The following is a 23,299-nucleotide window of genomic DNA, read 5'->3' as shown; positions in this document are numbered from 1 at the left end:
TGATATGTTCTTTATTTAATGTTATGAATGTAGTGATTTGTTCACAATATATGCATATATCAAAACATCGTATTGTACACCTTAAATATACAGAATTTTGACATACCAAAGACACCTCTATAAAGTTAAATTGTAAAAAAGTTTATTGGTAAGCCAAAAGGAAAGATGTACTATAGAAAAAATAAAGCAAGTGGCAAATGTGTGACATGGTCCGAAGTATAAAGGTATTTTGTAGTTTAGAGCCCATATTTATTGCAATTAGAAACTTTCAAAAGAGCTCTGCTTTTGTTCTACTATTAGTTTCCTATTTAACTATTAGATTATTTTAGCATTTTTAAAAAGTAGCATATGAAGTTTACATATTCCAAAGTCTTTAGATTAGTAAATTGTAGATATGTTAGCAAAATACCAAGACTCGATGTAAATTGGCCAAGTATCTGAGCCACTGCTCTTTTTTAAACTGTGCTCTTTCACCCCAGGCTGAATTCAATTTGCCATTAATTGCATTCTGTCAACCCTTGAATTGGATCAGGTAGCCTTTATTTGGTGAGCTAAGATGCTATTTTGTGATGCTGTGCACTGTTTACTACTTGCTACCTTCCACCCTAAAGGCAACTGCAGTTTCAGGAATGAGTTGACATATTAATTAGTTTGTAATCAGTGTATAAATTCCTTTGAGCATTTGAGGCCAGTTTCTATTCTTACTTAGCAAGTCAATAGAAGGTCCACTTAGAAAACAGATCCATAAGGCACAAAACAAAATGAGAAACTTGACCTCATTGTAAACTGGAAAATAACTATTGTCTACAGGCGAGACCCTTCTGACTATATGTCCTCTCAGAGGAAAGCATCCTCAGTACCTCCTGTCAGCAAGGCTGGAAGTGGAAGTACTGGTATACCTGGCTGATGCATCCAAGGGAAGACCACGGAATCTGCTTATGTATGTGACATATGTATTTTGGCCCACGAATTACCAAGAAAATAACTCATCACCACCTAAATCAGAGGCTAAGCTTGGAAAGGATATTAAGTTTACCAAATTTAATTTCTATAATACAGTTATCAATTTATTGTTATATTATTATTGTAATACAGTTAACAAATTTAATTTCCATAACACAAATGTTTTGTCATGTTTTGATCTGGTGTTTTGAGGCCCTGGCTGAAGGGTAGTCAATTCCCCTTTCGGGCAACTACTTTTTTAAAATTTTAAACATTTATTTACCTTTGAGAGACAGAGAGAGACAGAGCATAAACAGGGGAGGAGGAGAGAGAGCAAGACACAGAATCGGAAGCAGGTTCCAGGCTCTGAGCTGTCAGCACAGGAGCTGATGGGGGGCTGGAGCTCATAGACCTGAGATCATGACCTGAGCCCAAGTCAGAAGCTCAACAGACTGAGTCACCCAGGCGCCCCATTGGGCAGCTGTTTATTCCACACCCAACATGTCCTTTATGAGTTTCTTACACACCAAGTCCCTATGCACTCATCCTAACGGCCCCAGGAGCAGGTACCAGACAACCAAAGACAACCCTTTTGCCCCACAGCCTGCTGAAATTATTCATGTTAGCCAGTCCTAAGCCTGCGTCCCCCTCCTCACTCTTTCCTTTCCAGAGAAAGCACAGTAAAGGTGCTTACCCCCAGCTTCCTCCACCATGGTGCCTCTGACCCACCCATGCTTCCTCTGAATGGCCCTGTGTGCTGTGCTGTGTTCTCCCCAGGCAACTGATTAACAAACTGTAAAAGTCCAGTCTCTTACTCTGGAGCTGCATCTGGCTTCACCATAGGGCACTCAAAGTAATATGGTTAAAACTACCCCCTGATCTTTTCAAAGAGAAAAGAAATGTGTGGAAAAGGGAAATGAATTACCTGGGGTCACAGAGTTCTTGACAGTTGAGGATCCAAAATTCAGGTTTCTGCTCACAATCTCATAAGACACAGCTCCTTTCTTTGAACACTACATGAAAAGCAGAGATGACCAGAGGATAACAATATAGTAATATCCCCAATCTACTGAGCAATTGATGCAAGCAGGCTGGGTCTGAAGACCCAGGGTGGGTAGATCCCATGGCACTGGCCAAGAGGGTCCTTAGCTACAAGCACTCTGGAAATCAAACACAAGCCAGCCAAAAGTGAGAACAGTTTATTAAAAATAAAGAGCAGATATAGACAACATCTGGGAGACTTGGAAAAGGGGTCTTGTCTTTGGGATCTGGGGATTCTGTGGAGGATTGTGGTTTGGTGTACGTGTCCTCTCAGGCAGCCAGGAATTTGCTAGAACAAGGACAAGGGTCTTGGTCCTTCATAAGGCAATTATTCCTTGGAGCCAGGGGGTCTTGGCATCATGATGTTTGATACCAGTTGTCTAGAATATGTATATGGTAGCTTCATTCAGTCATCCTTGCCTGGGCCTTCCTTAGATGTTGTGCTAGAAGACTCTAAAGAAACCATTAACTCCTTGCCTTTTACAAGGGGGACATACACTATTTGCACGATAAGGCATGTGGAAAGTGGGGGTGCAGGTCCCAGCAAGAATAGAAGCAGGAAATGGAGCAAAAAGCAGAATTTCATGGAGTCCTTCAGTTTCTCTGTCTCACAATTACTAGAACTTGCTACTATGTTTGGCACTGTAAATATCCAACAGTTCTTCAAGGTGTTCATTATACAACTCAGTCTGCACTTGAGAAAACTGGGACTCACAAAGAGGAATTGGCTAAACCACAAAGCCATTTTCTCCTTTATCATAGAAGCACAGTTCAAATGCTGAAGCTTCCAAATCAGTGCATCAGTCACTGCCTTCGTTGAATGTTATGAAGCTCATTAAAAAACAAGGGTTCCTCTTCCTACTCTGGAGGAAGAAGGAAAATCAAGACAAAGAAGAGATAAATGACAGCTGTGAATTATTTAATTTTAATCAAACCACAGAGGGAAATAGTGTAATCTTAAATGAGAATATGTACTTTCTACCCCTTGTACTTTTCCTTCATTTACACATGTTCTATACTCTATTTTTTTCATATCTATTGAATGCATATGATGTGCTAGACACTGTTCTAAGGATTCTGCATACAGTTCTCACAATGACCCAATGAGATATTATAATTAACCCATTTTACAGATGAGGAAATGGAGGCACCAGGTACTAAGCTAAGCAGTTTGGCTCCAGAGCCTACCCTTTTAGCCGCTGTATTAAACTTCTCTCACATGTTCTCTCATATGCTTCTAAGTCTACTGGACCTGTGCATTTTCCCCAGTGAAGACATCCAACTGAAATGTTAAGGAAAACCTAGAAATTACATACAATATAATTACATCTATCCCTGGGGGTCTTTTCTATAATATCCCCAAGTTTTATTTATTCTCTCTGAATATCAGCATAGAGAAAAGGCTGTTACTCAGCTGTTTTTAGAATTTGGGCTTTGACACAAGTGAAAATTCAAGGATTTTTCTGGGAAATTGGATTCCCTGCATATTTGAAGAAGGGGAAGACTAGCTTTGGAAGAAAGTATTTTTTTCTGCTGTGACTCTGAAAGAGCTATATTTCACATTCCAAACCTAAGAGCAAAATCAAGCTGTATATCTATGCAGATTGGATTGTGGCACATTTATGGGTATTTTATTTGTCATAGAAAATCTAATGAAGAGGCGCCTGGGTGGTTCTTTCCATTAAGCATCTGACTTTGGCTCAGATGATGATCTCACCATTCCTGAGTTCGAGCCCCACATGGGTGTGCTGACGGTGTGGAGCCTGCTTGGGATTCTGTCTCTCCCTCTCTCTCTGTCCCTCCCTGGAGTTTACTCTCTCTCTCTCTCTCCCTCCCTCAAAAATAAATAAACTTAAAAAAAAAGAAACAATGAAGATTTGGGAGGAAAAGTGTGTGGTGTCATGGAAAGAGGGCTGGCATGGGAGTCAGGGCCGGTTTTGGCTATGTCCGCTTAGCTTCATTCCTTCAGCTTCTCTTCACTTATGTAGGCCGCCGTTTTCTCCTCTGAGTATTTAAACTGTTAAGGCACAATAAATTATAGAGGGTTCTGAAAGACTGAAAGGCAGAGAATCCACTAGGGGACCTAATGGCTCTGGGAAGTATCTCTTTGGCCTAGTCGAGAAATGGAATCATGCCAGAGAGGGAATCAAGGTGATGAATACCAAGAAGAGGAGGGAATATTCTCTCAAGCAACATCAACGAGACTTTCCAGGCATTATTGCTTTGACCCAGCTATATGCAATGCCCAATCTATTAAGGGTGGATCTTCTCATGAGGGGGACTCTCCTATAAATGTTCTTGCTTCTCCCCTCTGCAACTTTTAGCCCATTGGGGGACTAAGAGGAATATCTTAATGCCAAATAAGAGTTCTCCCCACCAATAAAAAGAAAACAGATTTCTGTGAAAATATTTAGCTCTGCCTATACTCAGATATCTCTTCAAGGCAGGAGTCAACAAAGATAGCATTCTTTACCTATTTGTGTAAACAAAACTTTGGGGGAATGCAGATAGACCTATTTGTTTACCAACTGCCTCCTTCAACAGCAGAATTGAGAAGCTGAGACAGAAGCCACATCGGCCACAAAGCAAAAATACTTACTGTCTGGCTTTTTTCAGAATCAGTTTGCAGAATCCTGCTTCAGGGAATCTTAAAGGCAACTTTAGCTCAGAAAACACCTGCGCTACCTGTCCCCCTAAACTGTAGAGATGCCAGTGTCATCAGTGGCATCCTCTGAGTATTTGTTCCCTCACAGTCCAAGGGTATCCTCAAGATCAAACAAGCCTCGAGGGAATTTTTGTTCTTTCCACTACATCAGGCCTCTAACAGCCATGTCACATGATTATCCTTCTACTGGCAGAATGCACATGGCACTCACATCTCCCAGATCACCTCGGCGCTGGCAAGGGACGCAGCGATGGGACTTATAGAAAGGCAACTAACCACAAAAATATCTCAAATGAGCCCATGATGACACAAAAATTATGTAATTTTTTATAAACATTTTTGATAATTCATTTTAACTATTTTGATGGAATATTGTCAGATGGAAAGTAATCTACATTTCCAGTATTTCACTCAACAAGCAATCTTGTGACAAAATTATATAAAGTGACTTAATTAGCAGAAGTTACTGTATAACAATATACCAAATTTTAGGTAGATTAAATTTAGACATTAAGGATTCGCAGGACACCACAGTTAGGAATCCCCTTCATATCATCCACAACTATTGGCCAATGCTCTATTGCCTTTGCTTAGAATGAATTCACCTTCTGCTGGCTATATCCTCTGTTTCCTAGGATGCCACCTCAGACACAATCTTAGAAGACACCAAGAATTCTATCACTTCTTCCCTAATCAAACTTTCATTACTCTTCTCTTTAAACAAGACTTTCGAATTCTTTTCCTTCACTCATCTCTGCCTTTAGCTAAAGTTTCCCTGGAAAGCAACTGATCTCGCATCCAATATTGCCCGAATAGTTGCTTCCTTACCTGTGGGCTCTCAAACCCTGAGACAAAGAGCATTCTATAAATTCATCCTGATGTCCTAGGGAAAGTTACACAAAATCTCTTTTATTATATATACTCATCATCATATCTTTCTCATCCTTTTGTTCAACTGTTCATATTCTCTGTAACACTATGGCATTGTTAAGTCCTAGGTGATTCTTTCATGTAGTATTTTTCAAGTTCTGGATGAACAACCCACTACTTGGGGCATGAGATCATTTTAATTGATCAAAATAAGCTCATTTTAATGAAATGGAAGAGAATAGGTACAAACAGAGCAGATGAGAAAATATTAGAGTACCCCAAACTTTAGCATATACACACTTTTCTATATTGTACACATGTGTTATATAATATATATTATACATAACCTTTGTATATATATGAACCATAATATAAAATAAATTTCTTTCTGTGGGTTAACATCAAAAATATTTGTAAGTTACTGTTCAGATGTCTTTCCTCTTCTCCCTACTCCATCCTTCAGAATTCTTCCTTTAGTACAAGACTGCATTTGGAGTTAGATTAAATACACCTTTAACTTTAAGAATCCAGACAAGTTTTTGAGTACCAAAATTGCCCTCTAAGATTGCTTTGCTTGTTCTTTTCTTAATTGTCCCTTTAGATCAATTTAGTTGGACAACTGTTATCTCATTTCTTGGCCCACATGTATTTACATGGGGAAATACAATGCCACTGCAGCACTAGAAATTTAATTACTAATTAATGTCTTTATTTATATCTATAAATTGATCATTTAAAGTCTATGTTACTGTAACTCTGAAAATAAAATTGTTTTAACATTTATAACTTTCTGTAATTCATAATGTACAGGCTTATGTAGATCATTGTTTCAAAGCATCTCAGTAAATTGTTCTTTGAAATTGAAGTAATATATTTGAGGGGAAAAGAAACAAATAAATTCCTTGAGAATAAAAAAAAAACAACAACATTGTTTCCATTGAAGTAGAAATCTGCTCTCACTCTCAGATACTGTAGACAGTGGCAATGACAATCTCGGTCAAGTGAACTTCATTACATTCTGATGAAATGATAATTGGTGTTTCATGGGGCACTGCACAAGTAAGGCCCTGGCTTTTACCAATACCTTTCATCATTTGCTCCTGCAACTCTACCAATTAACTGACTAGGTAGAACTGTGTACTTTTTAATTTGCCAATAACATGAAGACTTTTCTATCAATTAAGAAGCTCAAATTTTTAAAATAGATTATAGTATCATCCTGACTTTTATCTTTGTATTGTCAAGACCCGCACTGAAATTCATCAGTGGCAGTGTTAAATCTTATCCTCTTTGGATGTGACTTGAACTAGATGACTACTGGGGTCCCTTTCGGTTTTAAAAGTCACTGGGGTGCCTGGATGGCTCCAACTCTTTAAAAAAATTCTTTTTACATTTATTTATTTTTGAGAGATAGAGTGAGACAGAGCGTGAACGGGGGGAGTGGCAGAGAGACAGGGAGACACAGATTCCGAAACACGCTCCAGGCTCTGAGCTGTCAGCACAGAGCCCGATGTGGGGCTCAAGCCCACAACCCATGAGATCATGACCTGAACTGAAGTCGGACGTTCAACCGATGGAGTCACTCAGGCACCCCATGGACGGCCCCAACTCTTGATTTAAGCTCAAGTTGTGATCCCAGGGTCATGTGAGATTCTCTCTCTCACTCTTTCAAATAATGAAATAAATAATAATAATAATAAAATTATTTGGCTCCGCCTATCTCCCTAACTGCATCTGATACCACTCCTTGGGTCTCCGTGCTCCAGTCACACAGGTTGGCCACTAACCCCAAAAGAGAGCAAGTTGTTACCTTTTGAGACCTATGTTCTTCCATTCATCTGGAACATTCTTTCATTGATCCCATTTGCTAGCTCCTGTGTATCCATCAGATCTCAACCAAAAGACCACTCCTCAGGGAGACTTTCCCAATAATCCTCATTTAAGGACCCACCCCCATCATAACATCCTGTTTGTTACTTTTCTTCTATGTATAACAACATGGCTTTGTCTCTCATTTAATTTTGTCTCACTGGAATATAAATTTCATAAGGACAAGACATTTTCTGTCCCATTTTATCCTTTATATTCTCACCAGAGCGCCTATTTTCTACTATGTAGAATACCAATAAATTTGTGTTTAATTATGTGATTAAAGGAATCCTTGAATTTTTAAAAAATCAATTTGTCAAGCTCTTGAAAAATAGCATTAAAAGTATTCCTTCTCGGGGCGCCTGGGTGGCTTAGTCTGTTAAGCGTCCGACTTTCGCTTAGGTCATGATCTCGCGGTTCGTGGGTTCGAGCCCCGCGTCGGGCTCTGTGCTGACTGCCGGCTCAGAGCCTGGAGCCTGTTTCAGAGTCTGTATCTCCCTCTCTTTCTGACCCTCCCCTGCTCACGCTGTCTCTCTCTCTCTCTCTCTCCTAGAAATAAATAAAAATATTTTTAAAAAAGGTATTCATTCTCTTTGCCTGTCTCCTGCTTTCAGATCCAGATTGGATGCTTTATAACTAGACACAATATAGGGAAATGATTTTACATTGTCTCTCTGTCCTATGATACCCAGTGATCCAATATCAAATCAAGAGGTGACTGTTTCCTCATTCATTTCCCAGTCATCGCATCCCTGACTTTCTCCTTCTTTCACTGATTCACTTTGAATGTAGCCTCCCCATTAATTCATTTATTCACATATTTGGTGAGCTCTGGCCAAGTGCTACGCACTAATCTAAAAGCGAGATCAATGCAGTTAGGAAAACAGACAAAATCTCAAAACAGACAAAAACATTAAAAAAAATACCTAGTATCAGAATTCTACTTATTTCTTAGAAATAGGAAGCCTTTTTAGACTCCCCAAATGGATTCTATTTTTCTTTTCTTTGGAGATTTTCTGGAAATTTTTTGGCCATCTTTTGTCATTTAATATGCTCTTTCACATTTTTGAGATAGTTGTATGATTTCCTTCCATTAAAATGATAAACTACTTAAAAGTAGATAACTTGTATAATGCATATTTTACATATAGTTTCTAAAATAGTGGCTGGTACATACTTGGAGATTAAAACTGAACTTTTTAAAGACGTGAATTTCATTATAACTGGATAAAGCAAACATATGACTGTTTAAAAACTTTTTGTGTCCTATACCATATCTACAAATATTTTAAATCAGTGGTTATCGAAGTTTGGACTAAGGATCCTTAAAATAAAACTATTCTCATAATTTATAATACTGAGCCATTTGCCTTTTTCATTCTCATTCTCTCACAGGTACACTCTCGAGTTTCCCAGAAGCTTAATGACATGTAATAATGTGATAATGTAACAGATTGAACGCCTAAGTAGATATTAGAACCCAGCTGTCTTTTTTAAAACCAAACATTTTTAAAAAGCTTTATTATATCTTTTGAAAAACCACTCTTCAGGAGAGAACAAAGTCCTATGGTTTGGCTAATTCAGAGGCTTGAAAACCCATCTTCTGGTAATTACTGTCAACAAAACATGGCCTAAAGACAAAGCTGAGCAGACGGGGTAGCAGTCCAAGAATTTATTTAGATGTTAGTCACAGGTGCAGAGAAAGGGATATGTGAAAGAGGAAAAAATTGTGGAAAATAATCGGTGCCAGTCTCAGGTTTTTATCGCTAGGTCACTTTAACTCTAGAAGTCTCCAAGGCATGGTGCGCAGTGGAAATGGAATGTGTCTGAAAATCAGGTTTAAGTCTGAATCTTGGCTCCATTTATTTCAAGTCTTTTAGAATCATTTATTCTCTACGTCTGGCTGGTAGTTGAAGATAATAATAATAATAACTGCTACCACTTATGGATTATTTACTTCCCACTAAAAGCTTTAGTCTTCATTTAATTATTAAAACACAACAAAAGACATGAATTACTAGTATTCTCAACCTGCAGATAAGGAATTTAGTTTTATAAAGACAAAGTAAAGTGTCAAAGTACACAGAAAAGTGCCTGGGCAGATTTAAATCCAGATAGTCTGACTTGACCATTCTTATTCTTGAACAGTTTATTATAAAAGTAAATAAAGTTATTTGTAAGAAAGTACTTTGTAAACTATAAAAAGTTGCCTAAATGACAATTATTATGACTTCAAGTGTTCTTTTTTTGTGATCTTATTTCCTTTCGGAATGTAAATTTATTGATATTTACACAGGCAATTTTTGTTAAAAAAAAATAACTTGCATGGCATGTAAAGAATTTTGAGAAATTTTCCAGAAAAGGAGAGGAAACCTGTGTGTGTGAGAGATTAATTTTGAGTTTCTCAAAATTATTTCATAATGGAAAACTTTTTCCATCACATTAATTTCTATATCAAATCATTAGTGTACTGCAGAATACACATGCTGACCTCAGCATTTTTCCCATGTTATTAAAAACTTCAATAAATACTGTAATGGATGCATACCTTTCCTCAAATGGATATAACATGATTAGCATAATCATTCCCCTTTACTGGAATAGAATTTGTTCCCGAGTTTCAGCTTCCATAAATAATGTGAAGATGAACATTTTTTGAGCAGTTTTCTTCTGTATGGGACATAAATTCTTCTAATAGTTTTTCGGCTCAATGTCAGACTGATTTGTAGCAGTGGATGAGAGTGCTCAATGCACTATATCCTTCCTTGCCAGCGCTGATTAATCTCATTTTAAAACAATTTTCCTTATTTGATAGCCTTCAGAAGTATGAACTTACTAGTTTTTTATTTTATTTTTTCTCAAGTTGTGAAAAGCAAGGTATCTTATTAAACTATTTTTTCAGCTTTATTGAGGTATAATTGACAACTAAAATTCTAAGATATTTAGTGATTAATGTAATCATTTGATATATATATATATATATATATATGTATTGTAAAGGATTCCCCCATCAAATTAACACATACATCACCTCACATATTTACTTTATTTTTGATGAGCACACTTAAGTTCTACTCTCTTAGCAAATTTCAATTGTACAATACAGTGTTATCAATGATAGTCACCATGTTATGCATTAGGTCTGAGGACCTTATTCATTTTATAACTAAAAGTGTGTGCCTTTTTATCAGCAACTTCTTATTCCCTCTACTGCTCAGCTCCTGGTAACCACTCTCTGTTTATGAGTTTGACTTTATCATTTTTTTATTATACATATAAGTGATACCATGCAATGTTGTATTTCTCTAGTTTATTTCACTTAGCATAAGGGTCTCCAATTTCGTGGAAGGCAAATGTCACAAATGGGAGGACTTCCTTCTCGTTGAAAGCTCAATCACATCTTGTTTATATATATACACCACATTTTCATTATTCATTCATCCATTGATGGACAGAGTGAATAATACTGCAGTGAACACGGGAGTACAGATATGTCTTCAAATAATGGTTTCATTCCCTTTGGATGTACACCCAAAAGTGGAATTACAAGATCATATGGTAGTTCTATTTTTAGTTTTTGAGAAAGCTCCATACTGTTTTCCATTGTGACTGCACCGGCTTGCATTCCCAAAAGCAGTATACAAGGTTCCCCTTTCTCCACATCCCAGCCAGCATTTGTTATCTCTTGTCTTGTTGATAAAAGACATCCTAATAGATTTGAGGTGACATCTCATTGAGGTTTTGATTTGCATTTCTTGATGATTAGTGATGTTGAGCATCTTTCCATGTACCTGTTGGCCATTTGGATGTCTTCTTTGGAAAAATGTCTATTCATATCCTTTGACCAATTTTTACTCAAATTGTTTGTTTTTTTTGCTATTGAGCTGTCTGTGTTCTTATATATTTTTAATATTAACCCCTTACCAGATATATGAGTTGCAAATATTTTCCTCCCATTCAGTAAGTTGCCTTTCATTGTGCTGATGGTTTCCTTTGCTGTGCAGAAATTTGTTAGCTGGATGTAGTCCCACTTGTTTATATTTGCTTTTGTTGTCTTTCCTTTTGGTGTTAATTACAAAAGAACATTGCCAAGGCCATTGTCAAGAAATTTACTCCCTGTTTTCTTCTAAGAGTTTTACGTTTCCAGATCTTATGTTCCAGTTTTTTTTTAATTTTTTTGTTTGTTTTTTATTTATTTATTTCTAGGAGAGAGAGAGAGAGAGACAGCGCGAGCAGGGGAGGGTCAGAGAGGGAGGGAGTCACAGACTGAAACAGGCTCCAGGCTCTGAGCTGGCAGTCAGCACAGAGCCCGACGCGGGGCTCGAACCCATGAACCACGAGATCATGACCTAAGCGAAAGTCGGACGCTTAACCGACTAAGCCACCCAGGCGCCCCATGTTCCAGTTTTTAAACAACAAGTTGTTAAGTAGGTATAATTTCATTATAATTGCTTATTGGTAATTGGAATAAGTTTTCTGACATATAATATTATTTTTGTAAAAGGCACCGATTTTGCTATGGAAACTGAGAGTATGGCTGCACACACATATGCACAAAACAGTGTAACAGTTCTTGTTTGTCAAGGAGAAGGAGAAAAGTTTTGTGGAAAACCTTCTTCTCTAAGAACAGAGAAGAAAGAGGAAGGGGATGGAGCACCTGATCCTCCTGGCCTTTTGGACCAGGTGTGAACTCCTTTAAGTAGGGAAATAAAAAATAAGAAGATGTTGAAACTGTTCACCTTATGAAGCTATACATATGCTCAGCTATTTTTTGGGGGGGGTCATATCACAAAATGCAGCATAAGCTGGAGTCATGGAATAGAACCCATTGTTGGCTGGAAATTGGAAACTTGACATGCACTCGTTATCACATCCCCTAAAAGGGAGTGACAAAGCTTTTTCAAGTGACTCTTTTTGCCATAAACTGGGATATGCAGTACATGGAACAACAGAGGAAGAGTAGGTTTGCTGTGGAGTTTCACTAGTAAGAGCATCAGCTCTGGAGTCAGACCGCCTCAGTTCAAAAGTTGGCTTTGCCACTTGGTGGCTTTGAAAACTTGAAGCCCCACTGTGCTTCAGATTCCTCACCTGTCAAATGAGGGCACTAAAACACCTATGGTATGTGGTTATTGCAAGGATACAATAAGATAGCCTGTAGAAAGCACAGCACAATGCCTCACACATAATAAGTGCTCAGTACATTATCATCCACAGTTACTCTAACTGACAAAACAGATGTAATTTTTAGCCCTTTCAAGGCATCATAAAGTAACAGAAGGAAGATAAGGCTGAGGTCCTGCCTTCTTATAATCAGGGACTGACAAGCCAGTAGACTTCTGTGTTACTGTTAAAAGGGTGGTAAAAATCATTAACCATAAGGAACTCAAGGTTGAATAATTTAAGAAAGTAGTCCAAATTTTTAGTTTAAAAGTATTGTTAAATCCTGATGCTTTTGTTTCTCCTTCTCCTTAAATATTTATCTTTCAAAATGGAATGCACAGATAAGAATGAAGATTAGCTATGAATCTGGCTGATATAAGTAGAGAGAATATCAGGATGGAAGTCAGGGAATGTGGTTTCTTGTCTTCATTCTGTTGTCATCCTTGGGGTAAATAAGTCACTTTACAACTCTGAGGCTCAGTTACATCAGTTGAAAAATAAGTATACCGGAATATATTTCCTTATAAAATGGAAAATGTTATACTGTGAAAAAATTTGTGGCTTGGTTATCAGAGAAACAGATCTGAAACTTGACTTCACACTTTCTGACTATGTGATCTTGAGAAGGTCACTTTTCTTCTTGGTCATTTCACTCTATGGATACGCTTTACTTCTCTATGTATACACTGACTACTGAGCAATATATGAATTATAATGACTTTAGATTATTTGTTGACACACCATCTTGAAACAAATTAAAACATGTTATAAATAGAGGTAATCAAATAGTCATGGAGCAGGTTTTCCTCCTCTTTGATTTGACTGAATATGTCAGATAAAACTACTTTAACTTATTTGCTTCAGTTCCTATATTCAAAATGAGAAAGTTTTTAAATTGAATATGACCTTTAAGATTATGTATGTCAACCCCAGTATTTTATATGTTAGAAAACTAACCTCAGAACCACAGTCAAGGAGCTGGGGGAATTATATTCTTTTTCATCTCAGTCCTATCTAATATGGTTAAATTCATCTCTTCAAGGCCTATCTATGCTATGTAATATAAGTTAATTCTTCCAAAGGATCCAGTACTAATTTTAGAAAGATACTCAAGATTTTGATTGATGGCTTAGAAAAATTTACATGTCTTAATATTCTTTATCCTCATAACTCAGGTGAAATCTCATCCATTTTCAAACACCTCAGTAAATCAGCATGAAAGGAAACATTCTCCTTTTCCTATGTAAAAAATGTAGAAATAAATAAGTGTGCCCATATCATGAGACAGAGTCAGCAAAGTATTCCCACAGAATCAAGCATTGACATGAAAACTTAAAGCAGAAAAAGAACAGTTGCCCTTATATAAGTAATTACAAACCATTCTAAAAGTTGGGGTCTTCTAAAACTAGTCTGCCTAATGTCATAATCTGTAAATTTGCACAAGACTCTCCCCAGCCTTTCCTAGCTTCACTGAAGTCAGGATTCTATCTGATGATTAAATGATCAGGACTACTCTTTGATAAATAGAAAATGCTATAAAACCTTTTACAAAGCATAAGATAGTTTATCTAGAGTGCTTCTACGATAGCAAAGGTAGTACAAGTACTCCCAAGAGGTGATGGGTTTCTGCTTGGTGTGAAAATTACCTGTGTTTTTAAAGCGATCAAGCCACTGAGCTCATGACTTACCTCTCATTTCAAAAGTTCATCCCCCAAATTCTGAGGATTACATAGCCTTAGTTTCCCAGTCTTTAAATCATCTCTCTGTTCCACCATTTCATTTATTCCCTTTCTACCATAGGAAGTGCACTCATTTCTGACTGTGCAGGAATTGGAGGCCCACATCAAGCTGTGTGACATGCTTGAATGACAAAATAATGGAATGATCCCAGGGACTCTGGAGTCACAGCAGAGGTACTTATTGCTTAGCAACCCCAACTGATGTCAAGAGTTTTGCTAAATGCAGATTGTAAGTAGGACTGTTGAAAATCAAAATTGCTTTCCTATAATTCTTTTACATTGTTTTCAACAAAAAATATTAATTAATTCACCCATTTATATGTTTGATTGATTGATATAACAGCTTTCTGGCCAAGCACTAAAGTAGCAACTGCAGTTAGCTGGTCACACTAGAGGGCCATAGAAATACAAAACAAGAGAAAAGAACTCCCACAACTTGTCCTGGAGGATAATCATCTGCTTTTCTGAATTGATATTCAAGTTCATTTCTCTAATCATTGTTGCTATTCAAAGTCTAGGAAAGTAATAAATAATGGTAGAGTCTTTGGAAGCACATTGAAAGTAATGGTATATTACTTAATAACTCTTATTTATCAACAGCATACTCCAGTTCAGACACCATATTTACTCCATGTTTGGGGCCTTTGTTTTCAGAAAAAGTAACTAACTGTATTCTCAGTAGTGCTAAGTAGAGTCTCACAGGCTCTTTAATTTCAAATGTGCTGTAGGGAGCCAAATATAAAATATGAACTATTTCTTTAAATCAGAACTATATATCCCATTTGTGTCACTATAAAAAATCGTACCTGCTGCTACCAGGAATTGCTACTGGAAGATGTGCTTTATCGGTTTTCACGTAGCTTTAACCAACAATAAAACTGAAAAGAAGAGCTGATTGAAATTTTGGATATAGCTCCTTAAAATGAAAGCCCAGTGTGAGGATGGTATTCCTTTCCCAATCATAAAATGGACATGTTTTTCTCTAGATAGCAGATGCCAGTGTTAGGAGAACAGACAAGTCTTTCAGTAGTCCTCCATATGGTACAGGCCAGTGGTTAAGGAAGTCACCTCACAAATTAGCTAGATCCTAATGAACCAGAATACTCAACTAATACAAATGATTTATTTAAAATATTACACACAACACATTTAAAGAAAGAAGCCAATGAAAATAGCACCACATTTTCAGGAGGTTTTTTCCTGCCTTTTTTCCTTTCTTTCTCATTCTTTTCTTTATTATTTATTTTTTTGTATGTGGAGATTTTTTTCTTAAATAGTTTATTGTCAAGTTGATTTCCATATAACACCCAGTGCTCATGCCCACAAGTGCCCTCCTCCATGCCCATCACCCCCCCTTCCCCTCTCCCCAGCTCCCATCAGCCTTCAGGTTGTTCTCAGAATTCAAGAATCTCTCATGGTTTGCCTCCCTCCCTCTCCCCAACTATTTTTCCCCTTCTCCTCCCCCATGGTCCTCCATTAAGTTTCTCCTAATCCTCCTATAAGTAGAAGCATATGGTATCTGTCCTTCTCTGCCTGACTTACTTCGTTCAGCATTAACACCCTCAAGTCCCATCCATGTTGCTACTCATGGCCAGATTTCATTCTTTCTCATTGCCATGTAGTATTCCATTGTATAGATGAACCACATCTTCTTGATCCATTTGTCTGTTGATGGACACTTAGGCTTTTTCCATGATTTGGCTATTGTTGAGAGTGCTGCTGTGAACATTGAGGTGCATGTGCCCCTATGCATCAGCACCCCTGTATCCCTTGGGTAAATTCCTAGCAGTGCTATTGCTGGGTCATAGGGGAGTTGTATTGTTAATTTTTTGAGGAACCTCCACACTGTTTTCCAGAGGGGCTGCACCAGTTCGCATTCCCACCAACAGTGTAGGAGGGTGCCCATTTCTCCACATCCTTGCCAGCATCCAGAATCTCCTGATTTGTTCATTTTAGCCACTATGACCGGCATGAGGTGGTATCTCAGTGTGGTTTTGATTTGTATTTCCCTGATGATGAGGGACACTGAGCATCGTTTCATGTGCCTGTTGGCCATCTGGATGTCCTCTTTGAAGAAGAGTCTGTTCATGTCTTCTGCCCATTTCTTCACTGGATTATTTGTTCTTTGGGTGTGGAGTTTGGTGAGTTCCTTATAAATTTTGGATACTAGCTGTATGTGGAGATTTTCAATTTCTTCTTGAAGCACTTTCACTAGTTTGGGTGTCTTTCAGGGAATTTGTCCATTTCATCTAGGTTATCTAATTGTCAACATACTATTGTCCTAGTATACCTTCATATACGTATATATTTTTTACTTCTTTGAGGCCATTAGTAACATTCTCTTTTTCATTACTGATTTTACTAATTTAAGTCTTCTTTTTTTCTTGATTATTTTGTTTTTCCTAATGTTTCATAGTGGAAGGATAAGTCATTAAATTGACATCTCTCTTCTTTTTTATTTTAAGCATTCATAGCTTCAAATTTCCCTGTAAGCACTATTCTATTTGCATTTCATTAATTTTCAGTATGTTGTGTTTACAATGTCATTTATCTCAAAGTATTTTCTAATTTCCTCTTATGATTTCTTTGAGACACCAGTTATTTAGGAGGGTATTGTTTAATTTTCATATATTTGTGAATTTCCCAAATATCATGTGTTATTGAGTTCCAATTTTATTCCATGTGATCAGAGAACATACTTTGTATAATTTACATTTACTAAGATATGATCTATCCAGGAAAATGTTCCATGTGCACTTGAAAAGAATGTGTATAGATAATGTTCCATAGATACTGTTAGGTCTAGCTGGTGTATAGTGTTGTTCAAGTCTTCTGTTTCTTTACTGATCTTCTAACTGTTTTATCAAATATTGAAAGTGAATGTTGAAGTCTTCAGCTATTATTCTTGAGTGGTCTACTTGCCCTTCCAATTCTGTCAGTTTTCCTTTGTATAATTTGGGCTCTGATATTAGCATATAGTTTATAGTTATATTGTCTTGTTGGCTTGACTCTTTCATTATTACAAAATGCCCTTCCTTTCCTTTAGTAAAAATCTTTGCCTTATAATCTACTCTATCTGCTATTAGTATAACTGTTCCCACTCCCTTTTGGTTACTGATTGCAAGATATGTCTTTTTACATATTTTTATTTTTAATGCATTTGTGTCTTTGAATCTAAATGAGTCTCTTATACACAGCACAGAGTTGGATTATTTTTTAATCTATGAAACTAATTTCTTTGATGGGTCACCTGAGTGGCTCAGTAGGTTATGCATCTGACATCAGCTCAGGTCATGATAAGACGGTTGATGGGTCTGAGCCCTGTGCCAGGCTCTGGGCTGATGGCTCAGAGCCTGGAGCCTGCTTTAGATTCTGTGTCTCCCTCTTACTCTGTTCCTCCCCCACTTGTGCCCTGTCTCTCTCTCTCTCTCTTAAAATAAATAAATACTTTAAAAAATAAAACTAATATCTTGGTTTTAGTTTATGCATACTGTAATTACTAATAAATTAGGATATATGTCTGTGATTTTGCTATTTATTTCTATATACAGTATACTTTGTTTATTCCTCCATTTTTCCAGTACTAAATTCTTTTGTGTTAAGTAGGCATTTTCTAGTGTACAATGTTAATTCCCTTGTTGTTTCTTTAACTATATATTTTTAGTTATTTTCTTAGTGGTTGACCTGGGAATTACAGCTAATATCTTAAAGAAAAAAATCTGGTTCAGATTAATACCAGCTTAATTACAATATTGTACAAAAACTTTGCTCCTCTGCAGCTCCATTATCTCCCCTCTCCTTTGTGCTTTTATTGTCATAAAAATTACACCTCTCTAGGTTGTAGATGACTATAAGCAGATTTACAATCTTTGCCTTATGCAATTATATTTTAAATTAGTTATAAAAGACAGAGAACAAACTCATGGTTGCCAGAGGAGAGGAGGATGAAGGGTGGGCAAAATGGGTGAAGGGGAGTAGGAGGTATAGGTACCCAGTCATAAAATGAATATCTTGGAAATAAAATACACAGCATAGAGAATATACTCTATGATAGTGTAATAGTGCTGTGACAGATGGTAGCTACACTCGTGATAAGCATAGCATAACATATAGATCTTTTGAATCACTATGTTGTACATTTGAAACTAATGTACCATTGTGTGTCAACGATACTCAAATAAAATTTTTAATAACTTAATTATAAAAGGGGAAACTTCTAAATAAAAATACACTCACTTCTTTTTAAAAATTTACTTAGTTACTATTACCAGTACTCTTTATTTCATCATTTGGGTTTGAGTTACTATCTGATGGTTTTTCATTTGATATTGAAGCCACCCTTTTATGATTTCTTATGCAGAGGTCTGATAGTAATGAATGCTCTCAGCTTTGCTTATTGGTACGTGTCTTAATTTCTCCCTCATTTTCAAAGGATAGTTTTGCTAGAGATGGTTTTGCAAGTGATAGTTTTGAAGAATACTTTGGGTTAACAATCTTTTTCTTCCAGCACTTTGAATGTATCCTCATACTGCCCTCTGGCTTTCATTGTTTCTGATGAGAAAGTGGCTGTGAATCTTACTAGGAACCCCTTGTACCTCATGAGATGTTTCTCTCTTGCTACTCTCAATATTTTCCCTTTGTCTTTGGCCATTGACAATCTGGTTAGAATTTGTCTAGGTATGAATCTCTTTGGGTTTTCATATTTGGAGTTCACTGAGCTTCTTGAATTTGTCAATAAATTTTTCATCAAATTTGAGAAGTTTTCAGTCATAATTTCTTCAAATAGTCTTACTTCACCTTTCTCTCTCTCTTCTTGACATCTGGAAATATCATGAATATGCCTTATGCTTGATAGCATTCCATTGGTTTTTGAGAATCTGTTTTACTTTATTCTTTTGTCTATTTCTAAAACTGGATAATCTCAATTAATTTACTTTAAATTTATTGATTATTTCTTCTGCCCATTCAAATCTACCATCAAGCCTCTCTAGTAAATTTTATTTCAGTTGTCGTACTTTTAATTTTTTTAATGTTCATTTATTTTTGAGAGGGACAAAGAGAGACTGAAACAGTGTGGGGGAGGGGCAGAGAGACAGGGAGACACAGAATGCAAAGCAGGCTCCAGATTCTCAACTGTCAGCACAGAACTGGATGTGGGGCTTGAACCCACGTACTGTGAGATCATGACCTGGGCCAAAGTCAGACACTCAACTGACTGAATCACCCAGGCACTGTCAGTTATTGTACTTTTAAACTATAGTCTGTGTTTTTATTAATTCCTATCTCTTTATTTGTATTTTCTATTTATTGAGATATCATTCTCAAACTTTCCTTTAATTCTTTAGACATTCTTTCCTTTAGCTATTTGAGCATTTTTAATTTTTTGTTTATGAAAAAAATTGTTTTAACATTTATTCATTTTTAAAAACTGTTTAAGTTTACTTATTTACTTTGAGATAGAGACAGACACAGCATGAGCAGGGGAGGGGTGAGAGAGAGAGAGAGAGAGAGAGAGAGAGAGAGAATCCCAAGCAGATTCTACACTGCCAGCACAGAGCTTGATGCAGGGCTCAAACTCACAAAGACGTGAGGTCATGACTAAGACAAGGGTGTAAGTCCTTCTCAGGTTTCTTCTTAACATATACTCAGTTCTGGGCATTTAAGCAGCCCTAAGTATGCAGGCAACCTTCTAGATCCCCAGGAATATGTCAGACCTTTTCAAAGCCACTATGGACAACTCATTTTCCAGATTTTTAAAAAGTTCTTTGGTTAGTCTATTGTTTGCTCCAAATGTTAACCACCATCTCAGGCAGTCAAAATATTTAATAATTGCCTCTAATTGTTTTTGACAGATGCCCTGGGGAAAAGGCTGTTCTCACTAGGTAGGCTAAAAGTCACATCAAGTAAAAACAGCCTTGTCAGCAAGAAACATCTGAAAGGTAAAATAATGATAATTCTCTGGGAATGGGTCTTCAGAGGAGCTCCAGCCCCAGTATGCACCACCAAATGCTGCTAGGTTGCTGACTTTCACCATGATCATGTGCTGTTGGTTTACAAGATTACCATAAATCTTTGCAGGAGGGCATGGGAATAGGGAAGGTTAAAATTCCAGAAGAATTACTTTTTTAATTGCAATTAAGCTGTGTTTACAAATTTCGGCAAGCTTTTGGTTAATTTCCAGAGTTCAATAAAAGATTCTGAATATTTCTGCCATTGTTCTCAACTTATGGAGGGAAGAATATTCAGAGGTCCTTATACCACCCTTTTTGATATCTTTTTATTTGATTTAGGTACATTTTGTTTTGTAATGTTTTCATGCACAACATAAAATTACACAAAGTTCAGTTTACTCTGTTACTAGGATCTACTCTACAACTAAACACAAAGAACAATAATAATTATCACAAATGTTAATATTTATCAAGGTCTTAGAATGTTCCATGCATAGTTGTAAATCTTGTATATGTAGTAAGTCCATGCATAGTTGTAAATCTTGTATATGTAGTAAGTCTTTTAAAACAGCAATTCAACAGGTTAAGGTATCCATATCCATTTTTACAAATGTAGAAGCCAAACATTGCTCATCACCACACAATAAGTGGTAGTCAGGAATTAAACACAAGAAAGCTTTTACTTTATTTATTTATTTATTTTAAAAATTTGTCTTTTATTTTGAAATTTATGTATTTTATTTTGAGAGACAGAGACAGAGAGCGAGTGGAGGAGGGGCAGAGAAAGAGGGAGACACAGAATCTGAAGCAGGCTCCAGGCTCTGAGCTGTCAGCACAGAGCCTGTCACGGAGCTCGAACCCACAGACTGTGAGATCATGACCTGAGCCAAAGTCGACAACCAACTGACTGAGCCACCCATGTGCCCCAAGAAAGCCTTTACTTTAAAGTACATGTTCTGTGTGTATATATATACCACAACTTCTTTATCCATTCATCAACTGATGGACATTTGGGCTCTTTATTACTCAACAATCAAAAAGAATGAAATCTTAACAATTTGCAACAATGCGGATGGAACTAGAGTTTATTTTCCTAAGCAAAATAAGTCAGTCAGAGAAAGACAAATATCCTATGATTTCACTTATAAGTAGAATTTAAGAAACAAAACAGATGAACATAAGGGAAGAGAAGCAAAAATAAGATAAAAACAGAGAGGGAGACAAATTAGAAGAGACTCTTAAATACAGAGAACAAACTGAGGGTTGCTGGAAGGGTGTAGGTGGGGAGATGGGCTAAATGGGCCATGGGCATTAAGAAGGGCACTTGTTGGGATGAGCACTGGGTGGTATATGTAAGTGATGAATCACTAACTTCTATTCCTTAAATCATTATTACACTATATGTTAACTAACTTGGATTTAAATAAAAAATAAATAAAATAAAATTACTTTCCTTAAATAAAAAACAAAAGTATATGTTTTTATGCATGACACTACAGACTGTAGTCATTTTTTCTATCCTTTTCCTAGAAGACTAATACAAAAGGAGAGGAAACTTTTTTTATTTAGAAGTTGGGTTGGGCAACTACTCTCAGGTATATCTATAAAAGGAAATTTCCTTTAAGAAAAGAGTGCATCAGTAGGGACAAAATAGAAAAGGCTTGGGGTGTCCCTGGTCACCAGGATAATTTGCAGTACCACTTTGTCTACCAGTCATCAGTATTTGGAAATAGCTACAGAATCAGAAAACACAACCCCTTGGTTTGCATGTTACTGATTGTTTATGCTCAGATTTTCAGTTTGATTCTTTTAACAGCCCTATGACATATAATCTATTTTTTGGATAATAATTAAAAAAGCTTGAATAGGTAACTTCTTGAAAATAAAATAGTATGTCTTTACTATGTGCCAGGTAATGTTTCATGCATCTTACATTCATTGACATTTTCCCCTCACAACATCCTATGAGACATGTATTATTAGATTCATTCCCATTTTTTACAGATAAGAAAACTGAGGCAGAGAGAAGTTAAGTAATTTGCCCAAGGTCATGTGATAGAGCTAAGATTTGAACACCTGGGTTTCTAGCTATAGAGAATGAAGTACCACAACAATAAAATAGATGAGATTGCAAGGTCGCAAATAAAGTGTCAGAATATTAAATTATAAAATAAAAATCACAATGCAATAAAATTAGTTTTGTGTCACTATACTCTTCACTCCTGTCTTGACTGAATAATGCACTTTACATTGAAATTAAGAAAACACCATAAGTAGACTTTAAAGCTCTATAAAACGTTCCATTATCCTGGGATTACTTCTAGGAAGGACATCAGTTTTGGTCACTTTCTGTAATTCAGGAACAAAATGTTCCATGCATGAAAGAGAAATTCAAGCATAAAGAGGATAAAAGACTTTCCCAATGTCACCTGAAAATTCACCCTCTGGAGAAAAGCTAGGAATACAACTGAATTCCACAGCACATTCTTTCCCCAGTTCTTCCCACACATTTCTTGCTACAGTAACTCATTTCACAAACATAGTTCTGATGCCCAGCAGTGCTGCTGCCACCGAGCTGACTTAAGACTTTGTCACAGCACAGGGAGGTACAAACCAAATGCATGCCACTGATTAGATCATCCAACATTAAGTACAGATTTACTGAAACAGAAGAATGCGTGATTCATTCATTTTAAGTCAACCAGGATGTGGGAGAATGCTGTTCTCTTCTTGGTAACCCCATTTGCTGACATGGAGATTGCCTGGAAATCACTTCACTTCAGTTAACAGTTTTGGCTTTAAATTAGTTTTCACTTCCCAGATTGATACTTTATATATCTGAAGCATTCTAGTCTCTTTCTGTGGCTATTTTCACTTTTCATTTAAATTATGAAATATTTTGGGGTGCCTGGATGGTTCAGTCAGTTGAGCGTCTGACATCAGCTCAGGTCATGATCTCACAGTGGTGAGTTCCGGGCCCATGTCGGGCTCCGTGCTGACAGCTTGAGATTCTGTGTCTCCCTCTCTCTCTCTGCTCCCCACCCCCTGATCCCACTCTCTCT

At 36.8% G+C, this 23,299-nt stretch overlaps 1 long non-coding RNA gene across 1 annotated transcript; it reads right to left on the bottom strand.

Moving 5' to 3' along the window:
• Window positions 1–2,127: 2,127 nt before the first annotated feature.
• Window positions 2,128–14,381, bottom strand: LOC120220926. Its single transcript, XR_005525691.1, has 2 exons — window positions 14,236–14,381; window positions 2,128–2,846 (listed from the first exon to the last, which is right to left on the bottom strand). It is a non-coding gene; the product is annotated as an uncharacterized LOC120220926 (long non-coding RNA).
• Between the last annotated feature and the right edge of the window lie 8,918 nt (window positions 14,382–23,299).

The sequence above is a fragment of the Hyaena hyaena genome, unplaced genomic scaffold, assembly GCF_003009895.1.
Source record: "Hyaena hyaena isolate Hyena2069 unplaced genomic scaffold, ASM300989v1 scaffold_742, whole genome shotgun sequence".
NCBI classification, from domain to species: Eukaryota; Metazoa; Chordata; class Mammalia; order Carnivora; family Hyaenidae; genus Hyaena; species Hyaena hyaena.
The sequence above is the reverse complement of the archived record's forward strand: the minus strand, read 5'-3'. Positions and strand labels throughout refer to the sequence as shown.